Genomic DNA, 16,498 nt, shown 5'->3' with positions numbered 1-16,498 from the left:
ATTAATTCACTTCTCCAAGGCCACAAGTAGAGGTAATATAAATCTGGGATTTAAATGCAAACATATCCATTTTTGCCTTTTTTTTTTTTTATCCTCAATGTCACACTAACTTTCGTCGTGAGTTTGAAGAAGGGAGTTCCCATCAACGGGCATTGGTTTCTGGCATTTTAAAAATGAGGGTCTGGGAATCCCTGGGTGGCTCAGCGGTTTGGCGCCTGCCTTCGGTCCAGGCATGATCCTGGAGTCCCGGGATCGAGTCCCACATCGGGCTCCCTGCATGGAGCCTGCTTCTGTCTCTGCCTCTCTCTGTGTCTATCATGAATAAATAAACAAAATATTTAAAAAAAATAAATAAAAAATAAAAATGAGGGTCTTATAAGCAAAGATCTTCAAATTTCCTTCTACCTCTCACATATCATGATTTTCTGTGCTTCTCTGACATGAGCTGTTCTCTCTTTGCCACCTCAGGGCATCCCTAACTTTTTAATTATCCCCGGGGGACGCTGAGATAGTTGGCAAAAGGCAGGTTTGGCTTTACTCTTGAGTTGCTGTGTGATCTTAGACATGAAAAATTTTCCTAAGTGTCAACCAGGGCTATTAAGACTAATAATAATAGCTACAATACCAATGCCTACATAACTAAGAATGGTTTTGAAGATAAAACCCATCAGCTGATTATTGTCTTAAAACTGTCCAAGCATTGTACAAATATGAGCTAGCTTTATTGTCGTTATTATTGCCATTATTCATAAAGTGCAATGCATTCATTGAGGGGAGCCTACGTCAACACAGAGTTGACTGATGAAAGCATAAATGGTCCTCACTGGTCCCCACATGAGAATCCGTATGTTTTGCAAGATCCACCCTTTGCAATCCCTCGCTTCGCTTTTAACAGACACTTTCAAACGATTACTCAGAACATTACTGGGAAGATGAGGAGGTTCTGCTACAGCACAGAAGCTAGAGGCACAGCCCTGGGCCTCTCATAACCCAGCGTTCCAGCCTGAGCTCCATCACGTCTAACAACAGAAACTGAATCCTGGTTATCTCACACTTAAAAGGCAGTTACCAATAAATCAGATAAGGTACCATGCCTGGCACAAAAAGACTCAGAAGACTATGCTATTATTAATACCAAAATGTTACCGACGCGCCCCAAATGCAGCAGCCGAAAGGATGGCCCTTGGACTCGCGGGAGTGGGACGGGCAGGAGGGCACAGGAGCTCCTTTTCAGTGCCCGTCTCCCCGTGCCCCTGCTCAGACACGTACCCTTTCACATAGCGGTAAAGGGTGAAAAACACATTTGTTTAAAATCCATCTGCTTTTTATAACTTCCAGAGACCAAAATCTGCACGGGCAGCAGTTCTCTGCGGCTCCTAATTAATTCCTAAACAAAGACCGCTCTGGCAGCCGCACAGTTTATGAAGCCGGTTGACCTCCTGATGCAGAAATGATGACACAGATGTTGTTACTGTTTCACAAGCTCATTTTTCACTTTGCACCACTTGGGCAGGCCAGCCATGTCTTCACCTTCTGAGGAGCAGGAGGTGGTTCCCGGGGTGGCTCTGAGACCCCAGCTGTCACCTCCCGTGGCTGCTGGCCTTTTCCCAACAAGCAGCCTGGAGGGGGGCGGGGACACAGACCAGAAAATCATCAGCCTGGTCTTTGATTTATCTAAGAGACTCTCCAAGTGCCGAACCTCCAGTCTACACGGCGTCTAGGACACTGGCAAGGATGGTCACAGTCGGTGCGAACTCAACATCTATTATGCGCCAGGTGCAATCCCCAGGATTCTCCTGTCTTATCTCATTCCATTCAACACAGTCTGTGAAGATAGGAGTTAGAGTCCTCAGTCTAAAGCCCAGAAGACAGGATACTGGAGAGACAAGGAGAGGTTTTGCACCTTCCAGCTCCCTCTCACGGAGCACGTCCTACCGGCAGGGCCCCAGGCGCTTCCCCAGCACCTCGCTGGGGCCTCACTGAGGCTCCAACAGGCTAGACGACCTGTGCCAAGAAAACTAGAAGCCTAGCGAGGTGCGGGCCCCTCCCTAGGTCAGCTGTCCCTCCCTCCTCCAGGTGCTGACCGCTGCCCTCGCGCCGAGGACGTGGGCTCCAGACCCAGAATCCGGGTCCTGCATGGCCTCGGGCAATCTCAAGTCTTCTCGTCCAACAAATGGGCACATGCTTACCCACCCCATCCATAAATCATCATTAGCAGGCAGATTTTTGTAGAACTTCACGAAGTCGCGTGTGACAAAGACGAGAGTGACATATGAAAGGCACTCGACAATTTTTGTCTCGCAATAGCTAAGTGGAAGCTGTGATCCTCAGCTGTCTCCCAGCAATCTGTGAATCCACACCCAGCCCTCGACGCTGTGAAAAGTTCATGACTGGAACACATGACGAGATCATCCAACAGCCTCTCTCCCAGCCCATTCACCTGAAAGTTTCCTGAGCTGCTATTAGGTGCCAGGCACGCCCCCGCTGCTTCTAAGAGCCCCCTCCTGTCCTCTCTTCCCTCTCCAGTCTGTCCCCTTGCTGCTTCGTGAGCACCTCGCCCCCACCACACTCCTTCTGCTTTTCCCCTTTGTTACCAGGAACAATTTCGGAGGAAAAGGAAAACATCCTTCCAGCTCCCCTCACGCCCCCTCCCCCGCCACCGGGAGGGGGTGGGGTGCCGATCACAACACTCCGCCCTGGCAGCTCAGCCTGCCCTAATGGGATTCCACAGGTTCAGAGGCTTCCACAGCACAGACTCTTCTCTTCTCCATCCTCGAGGCCAGAAGCCTAAGGTCAAGGCCCAGACAGGGCTGACTTGCGGCTCCCACACGGCGGCCATCCCACGGTGTCCTCACATGGCCTTTCCATTGTGAACATGCTCCACTGGCATCTCTTCCTCGTCTTACAAGGGAACCAGTCCTATTGGATTAGGGCCTCACTCTTACGACCTTACTGAACCTTGATTACTTTCTTGAAGGCTCCATCCTCAAAGACAGTCACGTGGGGGCGCAGGGCCTCAGCCTAGGATGGGGGGGGGGCAGTTCATCCTGCAGCTCCCAGTCCCGAAATGAGGCCAGCCCATTTCCAGCCCTGAACTATCAGTGACCTGTCTACAAACCTTTAGGCGAATGTTCACCCCTGGCCCCACCAAGGCAGTTCCAACAGAGACGCAGGGACCCCTTTTTCTGGCACTGACCCGCTGTGTGACTCCAAGCACGGCCCTTCCCTGAGGTTCAGCTGTAAAAGGCATTAGAATGAACGTCTAATTTATATACCGTCAGGAGGTTTTAATGGCACGTTCAAAGGGAACCTGTTCTATTAACGTGAGAGGGTCAACAGTATTTGAGCTTCAAGAAGACTCCAATCTGTGGAGGAATTTCTACTTCTCAGAGCCCGGGCTTGCACATAACCTGGATGCTTCTGTTTGCGGCAACGATTTTAGTAGAGGAGGTGCCACTCTTCTACCTATTGCACCTCAAGGCTCAGAGAGGGCAAGGCGCTAGCCCAAGATCACGCGGTTTGCAAAGGCTCATAGAACCACGTCGGGCTGATTCTCTTCTCCCCTCAGCCATGCCGCTCTATTATTGTAACAGGGCCGACCTGCCCCACAGGTGAGCATCCTTTACCTGCGACCATCTGCAAAGCAGGGTGCTGCCCTTTACCTCCCCCCCCAGAAGGCCTCCGGTGGCTCTGTGAACCAGCTAAACAAAGCCCCTGGCACGAACACCAACATCTCACTCCTTATTAAAGAAATCCAAGACAGGGCAGGCCTCTAGATGCTTCATTAGGGGACCATCAGGACACACAGGACTATAATAAAACAAAAGCCGAAGAGGGTGTCCACGGGGAAAGCCCAGCTGCTTGTGGCCCTGCAGAATTTTAGAGAAGGAAGGGAGGCTACAGATGGAGCTGCACGGGAGCGGGAGATGGAGATGCCAGGGAAGAGCAGGTGCGTCTGGCCAGTGAGGCAAATGCGGTGTCTAGATCCCCATTTGGTCTCTCCCTAGCTATGTGACCTGGGGCAAGGCCGTTTCACTGGATGCGCCTCAATATTTCAATTTATAAAATGGAGATAGCAATGTCTACCTGGCAGGGAAGGTTTTTGGAAGAATTAAATATATATATGTATATCTATATATAGATATAGATTTTTTTTTTTTTAATGAGCACACCAAGGTATGACTCTCTCCCTGCTGGTCTCAATGAGCTGCAGGTTAGGGAATCTCCACAAAAGTCAGCTGCAGGGCTTTCCAGAATGCAGATTCCTCAGAAGTCCCCACCAGGAATTCAGCTCTGGCATACCCGGGACAGAACGCAGGAAACTGCTTTTTAAACAAACACCCCAGGTAATCCTAATGTGGGAAGGGGGTCTTGCTCCACACCCAGTGAAATACCAGCCATAAACAGTAGGACTTACTATTAAGCAATTTTTTTAAAAAAAACCCTAATGTCTAAGGGTAACGCAAAGCTTTAGAATCAAGATACTTGGCTTCCAATCTTGCGCTGTTGGTGTCGCAGGGAATGCTTATCATCTACGGACTTTGGTCTCCTCCCAGGTGATGTGGACAAAACCCCCTAAACAACTGTATTAAGAAGTAAAACACAGCACATCAAGGCAGGCCCTGACACATCAAGCTGGCCCTCGAAAGGATCTTGTAATGCCCCACAACCGCGGAAACCCATGAGTAGAAACGGGTGCAAAAGAGTTTTTTCTACCTTGATTCCAACCTCACGTTTTGTTTCACCAAGCAACTTACAGGAGGCAAAAATAATTGGTGGTTTTAAATGCTTTGATACAACCAGGCACCGCAATCACGATAAATCATCTCCGACATATGCCCGGCTCCTCCAAGTGACAGATGACAAACAAAAGCAGGACAAGGTCCTCCATCACAGGCGGAATCATTGAGTTAATGGAAGAATTATTGCTTCTGAAATCCACTCCAGTCCTATTGAGGGGAACGTTCCAATTTATCAAAGCCAAATGAACATTAATTGCAGCAGTCTGGTAAGTTTTCCAGCCGTTATGACCTTCATTGAATTTTAATCCAAAACAGATAAGATTTCCTTCCACACAAGAGGAAACAACACAATTAGCTCAAAATGACAGCTAGATTAGGAAGCAGGCACACGCAAACGACATACACACATTCACACTCACGCACACCCCCCTCCCCCCCCGGTGAAAACACGGATTCCGCTTGGCTTCCAATCCAGCACAAAGGAGGTAAGCAGAGACGACGCGGCAAATATACACAATCACACGTCTGCACAACCACCACCACCCCCAACCTCTCTTCATTCAAGAGAAGAATTTTGGAGGCGGAAGCCAAGACAGAAAAGGTGGCAGGCGGTAATGGAGACAGAATTTCTGTTAACTGCTGTAATTAATGTTATGTCTCATTGGGGAGAGATTAGGAAAAAAACAGAGAGGGAAGGAAGAAAAAACAAGTATTATTTTGCTATTAAAGACGCCCTTGAGCTGGGGAACATTAGCAGAAGTTTGAATTGGGTAATTGTTTGACTGTATTGGCGGACGGGCCGACAGGATGATTACCACGAGGAAGTGAAATATAGCTGCGCGGAACCGGTGCGCTTACGGCTCCCGCAGCACCGAGCCAGACGCCTTCTGCTGAGCACAGATCGAGGCCAGGGGACGTGCACTGTGGTGCGGGACCACCCATCCACACCACCCACAAGGACGTGCGTGCACGTGGCACTGACCTGCCACAGGGCACTGAGTCACTCCGGCCTGTGGGCTGAGTTTCTGTGTTTTCACCCTAAAAGGATGGCATTGGACTAGATGTTGTTTTGAAGAGGCTGGGGGGTTTTGAGTGTGGAATTTTTTTTTTTTCTTTTGAGAATTAAGTCAGTTGTTTCTGTTGTCCTCATTCTCAAGCCTTCATGAAGAGGAAGAGCCAGCTGCCCATTTTCCACAGTCCAGACTCAGGCCTGTCCTACCAACCCATGGAGTCGTGTAGCTAGATGGGTATGGAGATGGGCCTCTGAAAGGTCCTTTTGCCTCTATGTCTTGGTAGGAGAAGAGATGTCTTAGAGAGGTCACTTGGATTCAGAAACATTTTTTTTAAAGATTCATTTATTTATTCATGAGAGATACAGACTGAGAGAGAGAGAGAGAGAAGCAGAGACATAGGCAGAGGGAGAAGCAGGCTCCATGCAGGGAGCCTGATGTGGGACTCGATCCTGGATCCCAGGATCATGAACTGAGCTGACAGCAGGTACCCAACCGCTGAGCCACCCAGGCATCCCCAGAAACATTTTTTTAAGTAAATTCTATGCACAACATGGGTTCAAACTCACAACCCCAAGATCAAGAGTCGCATGCTCTACTGGTTGAGCGAGTCAGGGGCCCCGAGAATCAGAAACTACAGTTTGATCCTGGGCTCAGGCATTGGCTGGGTGATCTTAGAATAGAGATGTCTTCACTTCCTCATCCTCAGTTTTATCATGAGTCAAAGAGGAACAATAATAGTAGCAGTATCAATGAATTTGATGACACAACATTTGTAGAGTTTACCTATTACATAATTTTAATTTTTTAAAAAGATTTTATTTAAGGACACCTGGATGGCTCAGTAGATAAGCACCTGCCTTCAGTTCAGGGTGTGCCCTCGGGGTCCTGGGATCATGTCCCCCATCGTGCTCCCTGCAGGGAGCCTGCATCTCCCTCTGCCTGTGTTTCTGCCTCTCTCTGTGTGTCTCTCATGAATAAAGAAATAAAAATCTTTTAAAAAAAAAGATTTTATTTATTTGAGACAGAGAGCAAGAGAGAGAACACAAGTGGAGGTGGGGGCTGAGGGAGAGGAGATGCAGGCTCCCCACAGAGCAGGGAGCCAGATGTGGGGCTCGATCCCAGGATCTTGGGATCATGACTTGGGCAGAAGGCAGATGCTTCACTGACTGAGCCACCCCAGTGCCCCTTTGTTACCTCATTTTAATTCCATGAGGTAAAAACTATTAATCTCGCCATTTTTAGTGGGGGAAACTGAGGCACCGAGCAGTAACATAACCAACGTCACACTGCCAATTAAGCGGTAATGCCAGGATTCCATCCCAGGCAGTCCTGGGACTGACTGTTGACTCATGAGAACTTGCAAAGCTGGTACAGAGAGCTCCTGTATACCTTCCCCACTCAGCTTCCTCCAAAGTTAAAATCACACATAAAAAAATAATCAAAACCAGGAAACTAACAACGATATAACACCATTAACCAAACCACAGACCTTACTTGGACGTTACCAGGTTTTTCACTAATGTCCCCGTTTGGGTCCAGGCTCCCTCGAGGCATTGAGTTTCCAAGTCTCCCCAGTCCTCTCTTAGCTGTGACGATTCCTCAGCCGTTCCTGCCCTTTGTGATCTTGACACTTCTGAAGGGTGCTGGCCAGTGATTTTGTAGAAGGTCGCTCACTTTGGGGTGTGACTGATGGAGTCTCATGATTAGAATGAGGGCACGCATTTGGGGCAAGCACACCACAGAAATGGCATCCTGCCTTTCTAGATGCTTCCTATCAGGGGATCCATGATGTGTGTCTGTCTTATTCCTGGGGATGTTAACCTTGATCACTTCCTTAAAGTGAGTTACTGGGTTGAATGGTGGACCCAAAAAAAGATAGGCACGCATCCTTGACCCCAGGACCTGTGGGCGCTACTCCCTTTTTCTCAGTTTATTTCTCTCTGTCTCTGCTAGTTCCTGTGTACCTGGCTTAGGAGACGTGCAGAGTAAATATTAGCAGGGTCTTTGCAGATGTAATTAAGTCAAGGATCTTGCAAAGGTCATCCTGAATTATCCAGGACGGTCCTAAATCCAATGACACATGTCCTTACGAGAGACACACAGATGAGAGGACATGGAGGAGAAAGTGATGTGAAGACGAAGGCAGACGTTCGGAGCTACGCAGCCATGAGCCACAAAACGCCTGGCGCCTCCCCCGTAAACCAGAAGAGGCAGGGGATGGATTAACCCCTAGAGCCTCGGAGCGAACACAGCCCTACTGACAACACTGAGTTTGGATTGTTGTTGCGTTAAGGCCCCTGTTTGCAGGGATTTGTTACAGCAGCCCCGGGAAGGTGTACGAGTATCCACTAGATTCTCTACTCTAAAGCCACCTTTTTCCTTTTATAATTAATAAATATCGGGGGGGGGATGATACTTTGAAATTCTGCAAATATCCTGCTGCTTCTTGAAGTTTCACCCATTAATTTCAGTATACATCAGTGGATCTTGTCAGTAGTAATTATTACAGTAGTGACTGCGTAATGGTGATTTTCCACTTTCCCTCTTTCCCTCTACATTTATTAATTGGGATATGATCGTAAGAAAGAGTTATGTCTTCTATCCCATTTATTTATTTAGTCGATTATTTCCATCAGTATTTGAGTCAATAGTCTCAGTAACTCCTGCCCAACTTAGCTCAAAGGATGTTTGTGAAGGCCAAGCATGAGGGCGAATTAGGGGAAACTATTTTAAAGGGCAAAAGGAAAAGAAAGGGACCTGCTCTGAGTGCTGTTCCAAAATGTTTTGTGTGTCTTTTATCATTTACCTTTTCCCTCAGCCCCATGAACAAGGGATCCACAGCCTCACTGTACGTTCAGGAGAAAGAACCAGAGAGGTTCAGAAATGTGCCTAAGGACAAACAGCAGTCAGGGACAGGGTCACAATTTGAACCCACACCTGTCTGTCCAAACCTGTGTTATTTCCACCAAATACGGTGTCTTCTGAGGATCAGGAGAGGGGGATAAAGTGAATTAATTGAAGGGGGAGCTGGAAGCTCTACTGCACCCAAAGCCACGCTCACTGGACATGGGGGTGACTCAGGGCTTGGGGAGAAGGGGAGTCAACAGCACCAATGGTGCACGTGCATGCACGCAGCCCCCGCCGCTCATCCTGTGCTGTGAGCTTACTGCACAGAAGCCCCAGGTTAGGCAGGTGCGACGAGAAGCTAGAGGAGGGGATGCCTGGGCCTCTCGGTCGGGTAAGGTCTGTCTGCAGCTGAGGTCATGGTCCTGGGGTCCTGGGATCGAGTCCCGCACCGGGCTCCCTGTCAGTGGGGAGTCTGCTTCTCCCTCTCCCTCTCTCCCCTACTCATGTGTGCTCTCTGTCTTTAATAAAATTAATAAAATTTAAAAAAATAGAAGCAGCAGCTAGAGTGTAAAAGTGTGGAATGACCACGGGGGGATCACCCCTCGACTCTGCCAACCTGCCTGCTGCCCTCGCCCCGCCCTGCTCACGCCAAGGCCCGGCCACCGCTTTTTTCTGGGGCTTGGGTTCTATCTGCCCTTCCCACTCTCCTTCTGTTTCTCTTTTATTTCTTTAAAATATTTTATTTATTTATTCCTGAGAGACCCAGAGAGAGGCGGAGACACAGGCAGAGGGAGAAGCAGGCTCCGTGCAGGGAGCCCGATGCGGGACTCCATCCCAGGACCCCAGGGTCACACCCTGGGCTGAAGGCAGGTGCTCAACCGCTGAGCCCCCCAGACGCCCCTGTTTCTCTTTCCCTCTTCACTTCGCTTTGTGGCTCCTTCCTCTCTTTTATTCTGTTTCCCTCTTTCCCTGCCTCTGCTTCTGTCACTTAATCCTTTCCTGTCCGTTCCTGCCAATCTCCCTGTAGTGTTCTACATCTCTCTCATTGACCTTGACTCCCTTTATCTTGGTTTATTTCTCTCTGTCCCTGATAGTTTCTGTAGACCTCGCATAGAAGGGGCACTCAATAAATATTAGCAGATGTCTATTTTTCCTGTCTCTCTCTGCCTCCCTCTGTCTCACATGATACAGATTTTTTTTATGATGCATTTTTTTTCTTATTCCCATCCTGCATTCCATTTTGCCCAGAAGGTTCAAGCCACTGCCCCCTGCCGCCCCCAGGATTTTCTGTCTGGGCTTGACTGTTGGCCCAGATGAATGGGGTCATCAGAATGGAGAACATCCGTTTTCTGGCCTCCTTTCCTCCACCTGTAAAATGAAGGCGGGGGTACGGCCTGCTGCCCCCGCATGCCGTGCGACTGCCCGCATGCCCGTCCTCCATAAAGGACAGTGGACACCTGCTGGTGGCTCTGGACTTGGCCACATAGTGTTTTGGCCACAGAATGGGAGACAAGCCCTGTCTCAGCACCAGCTTTAAGAAACATCCTAGCTTTCTGCCCGTTCTTTTGCTCATTCCCTCTGCCATGGAAACCAAAGAGGTCTCAGACTGGGGCTCCCCTTGAGCCAAAGTTCCAGAACGAGAAGACACGTAGAGCTGACTGCAGCCGCCAACGTGGAAGGTGCGTGAGCAATAAAGCACTGTTTGGTCAGTCACCGAGATTCAGAGTCATCTGTTTGTGGCACGAACGTGTGAAGGCTGACTCATCCAGAAGAGTTGGGTTCGGTGAGCTCTAAGGCGCTTTCGACTCCGACGTTCCAACCGTATTTTGTAGTTCTGCTGCTTCTGGGGACACCTAGCCAGATGCTTCCATGCGCATGGTCTCAGCTTAATGTTACGATTTTAATTTTATCTCCATTTTTGCAAATGACCAAACAAGCAGCTCAGAGAAGTGAAGACATCCCAATCCCCACACCTGCTACGCAGTAGACTCTCAGCTCCTGACACCAAACTATGGTGTCTCTACTTCATTATGCGACACCCCTAAACATTGTGGGAGATAAGCCCTACTTCCTATATGGCTTATTCTTCTCATGTTCCCGTAAGTCTAGCTAGAGACCCGTTTAGTGAATCCTTGTTGTTGAGGCAAGTCAAGACCAAGCTACAAGGTACGTGTGATTCAGATTTTTTAAAAATTCATAAACGTATTTGTGATTTTAAAAATTCCACTTTCTAAAAAAAATAAATGGGATTCATACGGTATGGCCCACTTACATAAAAATGTACTTATATCTGTATTGGCAAATTTCATTATGTCTTGCAACTGATATAAGCTTGACGATCTTGATTTATAGATAGGGGTCCTAAGACGAAGGGGGGATGTGACCTGCCTAAGGTCATGGAGCACATGAGTGGCTAGGCTGGGACACTTGAGTCCCAGGCCACAGTTTCGTGGGCTAGGAGTGTATCAAGTTTTTTTCCAACCGCTAGATTTTTGTCACCTTCCCTTTTAGAATAATGCCTTTTAGGATAATTTCCCCACCACTCTGCTTTCTACCCAAAAGACTTATGGGACCTGCAGTCTATAACAGCTTAGCTTCTCCTACTTTGGCTGCCCTGGGCATTCTTCAGGAATATTGCTTATAAATAATACAGCAGTGGCATTTATTAGTGAAACTGTCCCCTCCTCCAAAACATACGTTGCATTCCTGTTGTCCAGATCCTCAGAATGTGACCTTATATGGAGACTGGGTCTTTACGGAGGTAATCCAGTTACAATGAGCTCATTACGGTACGCCCCAATCCAATATAACTGGTATCTTCGTAAAAAGTGGAAAATGTAGATGTAGAGACAGACACACGCACAGGGATAACGCCATGTGAGAATCAGAGCTATGCTGTCCTGAGCCAAGGAACTACCAGGAGCTGGGGGGTGGGGGTGGAGGTCTGGAACAGATCTTTCCCCTACTGCCTTCAGAAGGAGCGCGGCCCTGCCCACGCCTCGATCTCAGACATCTAGCCTCCAGAAGTGTGAGACAACACATTTGGTCAGTCACTCAGTTTGTGTACTTTGTTATGGCAGCCCTTGGAAACTAATACACTTAGAAAGAGCAGAGTCCTAACACCTATGAAGACCGGACTACGCGTCAGGCTCTGGCATATGTTCTTTATGTGCATCATCTTACAACAGCCCCTTTAGGCAGGTCCCTCCATCCTCACCCCATTCCAGATAAGGAAATGGAAACAGAGGCAGGAAAGAGGCCCTCGTGACACAGGTAGGAAGTCAGCCATGGAGCCAAAATGTGACCCCAGGGACCCCGATCCAGAGTCGTTGGACATGAGTCACATTCACTGTGCCTGAGTGTTGCCATAAGGAGAACAGGACTAACAATGACATCTGTTGCATTGGGATTATTTAAAGAATTGAATGAGTGAGATATATGCTGACAGTATAACACTAAGTGTCATAGCAGTTCTCATTAAAATTATTAAGATTCTTCACTGTTCTATTTTCTCATACTTTTTCTAGTTGTTGTTTCTCCAAACATGTGATCCCCAAAAGTAAAGACAGCGTTTCAGGTCTCATCCAGAACCTCTAAAACTCTTGTTCTCTTTCATTAACACAACTTAAAATGTGGAATCTCTTTCAGCAATCAGAGCCCAGATAGTTGGCTCATTCTGAGCTCCTGGTTGACTTTTTAAAAGCTTTTTTTCCCCCTTTTTTTCTTGCAGATAGGACTGTCATCATTAGGTTTAGTAGGCAAGTAAACCATTGCATGATTGAGTGATTAAATCGATGAACCAGGGAAGGCATGGTATGCTGTGAACGAACACTGGAATGGTTGGGGAAGTGATCTAAAGTCATTTTTCACAGAAAGCTTTAAAAAGAATTATCCCCATATCACACAAATCCTTTAAACAAAGCTTCTGATTGAAAATGGTAATAATAATTTCTTAGATTTATGTGGCATTTTATAATCCTCAAAGTATTTTTCTATATATTATTATGCCACAGAATCATACATCCTGCAAGTTTGAAGGAGCCACGATACTCTTCTAAATTAACTGTTATTCCTCTCAAAATCCTGATGAATAGGGCTTCTAGCTTTTGCTTGCATACCCTCAGAGACAAGGAACTCACTACCCCCTGACTCAGTCCAGTATCAGATAGCTCAAACACTTGGAAAGGTCTGTCCTGCCACGGACAGGGATGTTGATCCCTCCTCACCGCCCCCTCACTAGGACCCACCAATATAAATCTGCAGCATTTTCTATGGAGCGGTCCTTTGGAAACAAATGTATTCTCAAAGGTCTTCTTTTCCTCCACACCAAACCCAACATTTCATTTCATCCTCTTTCTCAACATTTGTCACCAATGTTTGCCACCACCGTGGTCCATGAGAGCCAACATTCCGATAACAGCTACCACTTTTTGAGCACTTACTGCATACCAGGCACTGCTTCATGCAGAATTATGCCCAAGACCAAAGACTCTCAATCTGGACAGACTAGAATCACAATCCCAGCTTCTGAACTCATTGGCGGCATAAACTTGAGCAAGTTGCAAAACCTCATTAATTCCCAGGTTCCTCGTGTGTAAATGAAAGGAATAGCAGCATCTATCTTTTAGAGTATTAGAACAATTTAATGGAATGATGCATACGCTACATCTAGACTACACCAGGCATACAGTAAGTCCTCGACGATGGTGGCTATTACCCTCATTGTGCAGGACACAGGCACGTGTAAGCTCATTCAGTACCTAAAAAAAAACGTCTCAGAATTGGGGAATATTATTCCAGTTTCACAGATGATGATTTTGATCTGACCAAGGTCATAAAGCTAGCAACAACACCGTTCAACCTTGGAGTTGACTTCCAAGTCATAACCCCCGCCTCATCTACCCATAGATTCCACATAAGGAGGGAGTCTGTGCATGCATTTGCTCCTTCGACCTTCTAATTTAAGCCAAAAGCTGATTCAGAGGGAAGGGTAATGGTAGTCTATATTTGCACTGTAAGGGTGAAGGTTCTGGAATCAGCCCGTATAGAGTGAAATACTGGGTTTACCATTTAATTTTGGTGTGACCACATCACACCAATAGCTACCGATTGTATTAATATCTCAGGCTCAGGAATTAACAAGCCCAAAGAGCAAGCCAGTTCTACTCCAGTAGGCCTGGACTGAAGCAGGTTCCAATGACTGAGCTGGAGCTGGTTGCCCTGCATGGGTGAGCAGGAGGTTTGTCCTGCGAAAAGGGAATGCAGAACACTGACCCTGCCTGGTATTTCTTAGACATTTGACTAGATTATTTGGGTCTTCTCACAAACTATTTCAGATCTTCACCAAAGATACAAACAATGCAAAACCTGATAGACCAGGATCCATCTTGTCATGAGCCATTAGTTTAGAAACTTAGGAAAAGCCTGGTCCCAGAACTGCCTTCTTGTTAGCTTTAGGCAAGTCAATTGTACTCAACGAGTCTCAAGCTTCTCATCTGTGAAATGGGGAAACAGATCCCAGCCACCGTGAGCGCTGTTTTGAATGGCTGCTTAGGGGAGAAGAAACACACTTTTTTTTTTTTTTTTTTTTTTTTTTTGTCCCTGCTGAATTATCTGTGGCCAGATCGGCAAGGACAGAACCTTACCTAAGCCAGAGAGAGGCATATCCTCCAGGCCAGGCCGTGCTGACTGCCTGGGGGAATCCTAGACAATTGTAGTCTATATTTGGACTCCTGTTGATCCATTTATGAAATGAAAGGGTATAATAAACCAGCACATCATAAAGGTTTCAACTAAAGTGCCCTTAAGAAGAGCTGATGGTCTGGTATGCCGAGCTCCTCTGACGCAAGTCCTTGGTGTACCTACACAACAAGTAGTAGTGACACCCTCATTTGTAGACGACAAACACCAGGCACAGGGAAATTTAAAACTTTGTCCAAGATCTTCTAGAGTGCCAAGTGGAAAATAGGACTTGACATCCAGGCAGGCACCCAGGCTCTAACCTCCACGTTGTCCTACTTCTGGATAAGGGGCAGGTGTGTCCCACCTCAGAGAAGCCAGGATGCCATCAATGAATGCCTTAGGGTTCACAGTTTTCCAGACATGACTCTGCCTCCAGAGGCTTAAGGTGAGGACAAGAAAGATCCAGATTTTGGAGCCCTGAAGGCGGAAAAGAACCATAGGGACCACAAGGTGGTAGCCTTGGGCCACTTTAGTGTGTGGGCAGAGAAGATCTGGATTGTCCCAACCACCACAGGGCCTCCTCTGCCAGCCACTACTCTGCCAGCGGATCTGGACTTACGGGGAATTTCAGATTCACGTGGGTCTTAGTTCTTCCCTCTAAGCGGAACTCACTGAGCAGAATAAAAAAGGTGAAGAACCCCTACGGTCCTCGGGGAGAGAGTGTGATTTAGTGGAACTAACACCGAACCTGGAAGCAGAGGAAGCCCATTCGGGGCTCATTTATAATTGACGTTATACCATCTAGGTTACGGAGTTACGGGAAGGTTGTATAGAAGTAAACGTGGTGCCCGACACAGACAATGCTTAGTAAATATTAATCAAAACGGAGTCTCACTCTCAGACATTGAAAAAAGTCACACCTCTCGAGCCTTCTTCGCATCAGATGGTGTCCCACGTCCCATGAGGGCTTTAGCAAGTACCCTGAGATAGTACTTACACACTTGCGCCCCAAAGTTAGCATGCAGGCACTCACTTTGCCTGGCATGTGGCTGCATCATTTGCAAAATATATATATGGGAAAAGTCTATCACACTCATTCCATGAATAACACAAAGGCCTTGATTTGTTCTTCCACGTGATGAGCATGCGTTAGGTCCAAAATTAACATTGCTGTCTGGCTGGGGTATGTGTGTGTTTTTCCAAAAAGAGAAAACTTCCAAGCTCTTACTCAGCCCTAATCAGAATGTCTAATGCACTGTTAGAGGAACCAGAAGAACCGAGACCGAAAGCAAAACGCCGCCCCACTGTAGACGCTCAATAAATACTATTGAGAAGGAGTGGGCGGTAGCGCTACTGCGCTGAGTGGCCTCATGCCAGTTTCTTCACCTCTCTGAGCCGCACCTTTCTCACACATGGATTGGGAATAACATCCCCTACCCTCGTGCATCTGGCGGAGCTGTGCTAAAAGAGAAAATAATGACTTGAAGAGTGAAAGGCACTAGGGAGATGTCACTCGTAGCTATTATCAGATCTCTTCTTGAGCCAATTAGACCCTGTACATTCTGCATAATGAATTTGTTTTTTCCTATCTACCATGCAGAGCCATTAACTCCAGCTTTTTAAAGAAATCATTAATATGAGCCTACATACATTTTAGACCACCATTCAAGCAATTTAAGCCCTAGCAGCCTTCTCTGAAGAGACAGCAGACTCCAAGAGGCCGGCCGAGACGGAAGGCCACTCCCTCTTCTCCCTGCCCATAACTTCATCTCTAACGTGGAGGTGACATGCCTGACTTCATGCTTTCATGGCAAAAAGGCAACGAGATAATGTCCACGAATGTGCCCAGCACAGTGCTTGACACAGGTCTAGATGGTCAATAAATTCCTACACCGAGGGAAAGCGTGTCAAGGACATAGTTCAGGCTTTGTAGGCAGACACACCTGGGGGTTCCGACACCCCAGAGCAGCTCCACCTCTTGCTAGCTCTGTGACCTTGGGTAAGTGTCTTTGTCCCTCTGACTCAGTATTCACAACTATAACACGAGGGCAATGGAGGGGCTTCCCCATGTGATTGCAGCCAGGCCTAGGCCAGCCCCAAGGGCCACCACATACTGTCTACACTGCAGGGGGTCTAGCGAGGGTCAAAGTATCTAGCACATCAAGGGCACCTAGGAAAGGGCAGCACCTGTTCCGGGTTTGCCCTGGTTTTGTT

At 47.5% G+C, this 16,498-nt stretch overlaps 1 protein-coding gene across 1 annotated transcript in view; it reads right to left on the bottom strand.

The window, feature by feature from the left end:
• ASTN2 (astrotactin 2) overlaps positions 1 to 16,498 on the bottom strand; it is an 861,071-nt gene that overhangs the window by 721,850 nt on the left and 122,723 nt on the right. The gene's annotated exons all lie outside the window — the stretch shown is intronic.

This window comes from Vulpes lagopus, chromosome 7, assembly GCF_018345385.1.
Source record: "Vulpes lagopus strain Blue_001 chromosome 7, ASM1834538v1, whole genome shotgun sequence".
NCBI lineage: Eukaryota > Metazoa > Chordata > Mammalia > Carnivora > Canidae > Vulpes > Vulpes lagopus.
Note: the sequence above shows the minus strand (reverse complement) of the source record. Positions and strands in the feature narration are given on the sequence as shown.